Source organism: Pteropus alecto, unplaced genomic scaffold (genome assembly GCF_000325575.1).
Source record: "Pteropus alecto unplaced genomic scaffold, ASM32557v1 scaffold8, whole genome shotgun sequence".
Taxonomy (NCBI): domain Eukaryota; kingdom Metazoa; phylum Chordata; class Mammalia; order Chiroptera; family Pteropodidae; genus Pteropus; species Pteropus alecto.
Genome location: NW_006494609.1, coordinates 18,749,386 through 18,754,782, shown reverse-complemented (window position 1 = coordinate 18,754,782; position 5,397 = coordinate 18,749,386).

Here is a 5,397-nt window from a genome sequence, read left to right as displayed (position 1 = left end):
AGCGGGCTGGGTCTGGTAGAGGACAAAATGAAGGGTCAGAGGAGGTGTCCTAGGGAAGGTGGCATCTCAGCAGAGTCCGTCGCTCCTTGCTCTCCCTCTCTCCCACGTCTTCCCAGCTCACCCTCCCCTCCCTACCCAGAAGCACTCTGGCCCACGGCCACCCCCAAGGCCCCTGTCCTGAGCCAAAAGAAGTTCATCTGTATGTGTGCGTGTGTGTGTGCACGCATGTACACACACATCATGTGTGGCTTTTTGTCACACTCGTTCTGGGAACCCAGCCCACCCCTGAGCAAACAAGCCCCAGCCTCGTAACAGACCCAAAGACGCTGGTTTTGAAGTGAGACGCAGCTTTAGAAGCCAGCCTGCCGGCAAAACTCACCTCCTTCCACCGCCGCCCACTCGGGGGCGCCCACGCTGCGGGGAGGCATCTCTGTGCCTGCAAGTGGGATTCTTCTGGTAAATTTACCAAGTCCACCGCACTCACACCCATGGGCCCGGGCACACGCACACACACACGCGGATGCCCAAACAGACAGGTTTTCAGAAATGAGAATGCAGATGAGAGACTCAAGGACAGGCCTTGCTTGCCCTCTGTCAGTTTGCAGGAGAATTTATTCCACGGTTCATCCATGAATATTTAGCAAGGTGACAATAACATCCAATGACACCCATGAGATACACAACTTGAAGAGCACCTCTCCCAGGAACACACACGGTGCTCGACGTCAATGTTTTAACTGGACGGCATGTTTGAAATGCAAGCGTTAGCTCGCGGTAACCCTCCCCACACCCATCTCTCTCTATTTGTGTACTCAGCCGTTCCTCTCATTTTTTGATGCAAAATGCCAAGCAGATTCTTTACAATAATGGAACAGATCGAGTAGCGTATGAGGACAGCTACAAAAGAGCTCATGGCAAAATACATTCTTAGATATCCAATTCTTTCTTTTCTCTCCAGAAACACACACACACACACACTGGGCAAAGGGCTATTCTAAGACTGGCTAATGAGGTTTAACATTCAGTAAAACTGCAAACTTTTGATAAACTGGCTAAATAACGCCCCCTCCCCCCCAAAAAATATCTGGATCCTAATCCTTAGAACCTGGGAGCATTGCCCTATACGGCAAAGAGACTTTGTGGCTGTGTTTGAGTGAAGGACCCTGAGATGGACAGGTGATCCTGGATTCTCCAGGTGAACTCAGTGTAGTCACGAGGGTCCTTCCTTCAAAGAGGAAGGCAGAGGGGGAGCTGGTCTCGGAGAGAAGGGCAGGCATGTGACACGGGAAGAAGAGATGCACTGGGAAGATGCAGGAAGGACCTTGAGCAGGCAGCCGCTGGAAACCGAAAAAGGCAAGGAAACTGATTCTCGCTTAGAGCCGCAGGAGGAACCAGCCCTGTCAACATCTTGAAACGAATTTCAGACGTGTGGCCTCCAGAACTGAGAGAGAATAAATCTATGTTGTTTACAGCCACTAAGTTTGAGATCGTTTGTTACAGTAGCCGCAGGAAACTGACACATCTACATTGGCTCCAAGGGTAAGACTTTTGTCCCCTCCACCACTGTTCCACGCATCTCCCGAGGGTGCTCACCCACAGTCCTGTTTCTAGGACTCCACTGTCAGCAAGGAGCTTCTAGAAACTCTGCATGTACGATGCATGTTTTGTGTTTGTGTGTTTTTAAAAGTCCTCTGTGCTTCTAATAATAAAGTTGATACAGGCCCATGAGGGCAATGCAAGATCTGAAGAGATGTTGGAAGAACATAAAACAAAAATGCAAAACATAAAAACGAAAACAACATGATAATCACCCATAATCCCAGCTTTCAGAAATAACCTTGGAAGCAGTGATCACAATCTGTAATTGTGTTTATTTTCATGACTATTCTCTTACTATTGCTTCTTCCTCCGCTCCTACCCCAGACACGAAGGTCCATGAAGGAGAGAATCACTCTGTGCATATAGAGGTATGTGCATGCCACACCTCTAGCCACATCACTAGCAAATAGCTCAGCACCTGGTCTACACCAGGTGATCGACTAATGCAATGCATTGTCATTGAACCAATGACTCCACTAACATTTTGGTCCATTTCTTTCCAGTCTTTTTTCTACATATAATGCATATTTTTTACACATTTGAAATTGCGCTCTATCCACGTTTTTGGCCTATCTTCTTCACTTATAAAGATTTTATCCTGAACATGTTCCAAAGTCATTAAAGAGTCTGCAAAACGTTATTTTAATGGCAGCCTGAGACCCAGCCTATGGATTTTCCTTTGTTAGCTTAGTTGCTTTTACCTTTTTCTCCTGTTATAAATAATGCAGTAACGAACATCTTGGTGCATACATCTTTATCCAAATTCCTAAGAGGGGCATTACAGGAACATAGCACACCATCATTTTTAAGACTCATTGTAGCTATCGCTCCATGCATTTAAACACTTTAAAACTGACTCTGTTACCAAGAGGAGGACTTCGGGGACCTGGAACAGCAGTGCACACAGCCACACGGTGATGCCGACCCACTTAGTTTCCACTGAAGCGGAGAATTTTGACTGGGTGACAGGAGACCTGGGCTCTGGTGTGAGATTGACCACCTTCTAGGCCTGTCGCTTGTCCTCTGAGAAACTGGATGTCCTCATCTTTAAAACAGGGAGACTGGGTGATGACGTTAGGCTCTCTTCTACTAAGAAACTTCTAGAAACTTCTCTTGGAGATCATTACCGAAGGGGAAAAATCCAATGAAAAGTAGGGGTAATTTATGCCCAATGAACAAACGTTGATTTAAAAAGTCAGACTTACCAGGTTTGTAAATTCAATCACAATAGAAACATTTTGCCACTTTTCTGTGTAGACATGGCATTCGTTTGTTAAAAGAATGATTTAAATAATTTGAAGAACATGAAAAACCTTTCCCTTAATTAACAAACTAAAAGAAGTAGCTGGCCTGACTTACCAGATGCAACAAACTCCATTTATGCAGAGTCAGAAGGAGCAAAAGATGATTGTGGGAAATGCCTTTGGCAGGATTTTAAACTATAGTATTATTACCGTATTCCGATGCTTTGGAAAATGTAATCCATTTCTGACAGATGTAACAACTGCTTTAGCCAGTGCACTTCCAGTCTAGTTCATGCTTCTAAGCAAGACATGTAAATCATTCCAGGCAGCTCCCGCCCCATAGATCTCTTAGATATATAACACTTGCTCATTCATTCTTTTATTTAGTCGGTCAGTCAGTCACTCAACAAACATCTGCTGAGAAGCTGTGCCACACCCTCTATGAGGCTCTAGAGAGATGGACTGAATAGGACATGATCTCTCCAGCTTAATGTGAAGACCACAGAAATCCCAGCTCTGCCTCAAAGTGGCCATGGGACCTGAGATAACGCACCTCCTTTTAGCCCTGTGATGGGGCATTAACACTTCGCCTGGGCCTCTTATAAAGTGTAAGTCAAGGTACAGAGGAGATGATAAACGTCACCTCTCCACCCTGGCCTGGAAACGCTCGCCACCTGATGAGCGAGACAGAAATACAGGTTATTTCAGCTAACGGGTTTTTCCGAAGTTGTGTGCAAGCGTGGCGAGTAAAACCCACTGCTCTGGTTTTCTTAGCTGCTTAGAGGAAATGTTTGAAGTGTGTTGGGGGCAAGGTGAAGGTGCAAGCCCCCAGCGCCATCCGTGGGAGCCAAGTGTTTAAAATCTGTCAGCGCGGATGCAGGCTGATGGGCGTTTGTTTAGACACACGTGCCGACAGCCTGTAATGCACACCCGGGAGAGGGAAGGGGCCCGCGGGCTTGATGGATCGCATGTGCAAGAGGAATTGCAGCTATGAAACGTGACGTGAAAGATGCCTCGTGTTCGGATCAGGCTACAGGAAGAGAGGAAACGCGTTTCTCCCCAAAGCTAGAGAACGGGCTGAGCTGGGCTGCGGGAGGATTTCCACATCTGACAGTCTCATCCGGTGGGCTGGGGCTGGGGGGCAGGCAGCCTGGGTTTGTGTCCCAACTCTGCCACTTACGAAGCATGTGAGGCCGGGCGAGCTCCGTTTTGTAGAAAGTTCCAGCCTATGCCAGATGGGGGTGAATATGGTGCCTACCTCAGAAGGCTGCTGTGAGCACTGAATGGGGTGAGTGCCTCACACAGGTGCAACACCCAGCAAGTGCTTGATAAAGGTTAGTGATTACTACTTGTAGCCTGTTGATATGTTTCTAACTCAATGTTCCTTTGAATTGAGAAAGAGTCTCCTTTTGACTTTTTCCACTGTTTGTGGAGGGTTCGGGGAAAACTTGAAAAGAGGACAGAAAGAACAGGCTCATATTTTCATCCTGCTATGGACGAGTCGGTGTCTACAGCTCACGCTTCTGATTGGCCAACAACCCACTATTCTCGTTGCTGTGTTTGCTGTCACCCCCAGGTGGCGGGATGTCTTAGGTTCAGATTTAGCAGAGATTTTCCAGCTACTTCCTATGCCCCAGGCACTGCACCCCCGGAGGTCACCTCCCCCTGTTTAATCTCAGGTCATCCATCTTTTGGGGAGCAGCACAAGGTAACATTAGTGTCTCAGAAGGCACAGACGACTTGCCCAAGGACACACAGCTTTGCGGTGGCAAAGCAGGGATTTAAACGTGGGTCTGAATGACAAATGGCCTTTCATAACTTAGAACAAGTGCTCCGTGAGAGTGGGGGCACCCTGGGAGACCCGCACAGGGAGCACAAACTCCCTCCTCAGTCGGACCCCCTGGATACCAACAAAAAGACATCTGTCCTGCCCCTGGTGACCAATCATGTCCCAGTCCTGAGTTCCTGGGCTGACTTTCAGAAGGATGCGCTTATTTTTAAATCACGTCAGCAAACACATACAAACTATTTGCGCATCGCTGCAAACGTGAAGGCTTCCTGAGGATGCAGGAGAGGAGAGCTCATTAACAGACTAGGAACTGCCTGCCAAGCATCAGGGGACAGGACTAAGCCATCCAGCCTGTCCCTGCACCCTCCACAGGGGCTGCACACCCCCACTTCAGGGATCCAGGACTTGTTCATGAGCGAAACTGGCCTCTGTCTTGATCAACGCAAGCTCCTGGAGAGAGGAGACACCATCTCTGAGCTGCCTTTGGCCCTCAGGTCTGGTCTGGGACAGACGCTCAGCTCCTGGACTTGGGGAAGCACGTGCAAAGACTCAAGGGCATGCAAAGTCAGGCAAGGATGGCTCAATCACCCGGCACACCAACGTGACGGGAATGCAGCAAATGGCCCACGATATGCTAGCTCCTTCTGTGTTCAGAAATCACTTTGCAGCCTCCAATTGGCCTCCCTCCCAGCCTCCGGGCCTCCCTCAAGCTCCTGCCACCTGGACGGTCCAGGGGCTGTTTCCCCACAAGCCTGTCCCATTACG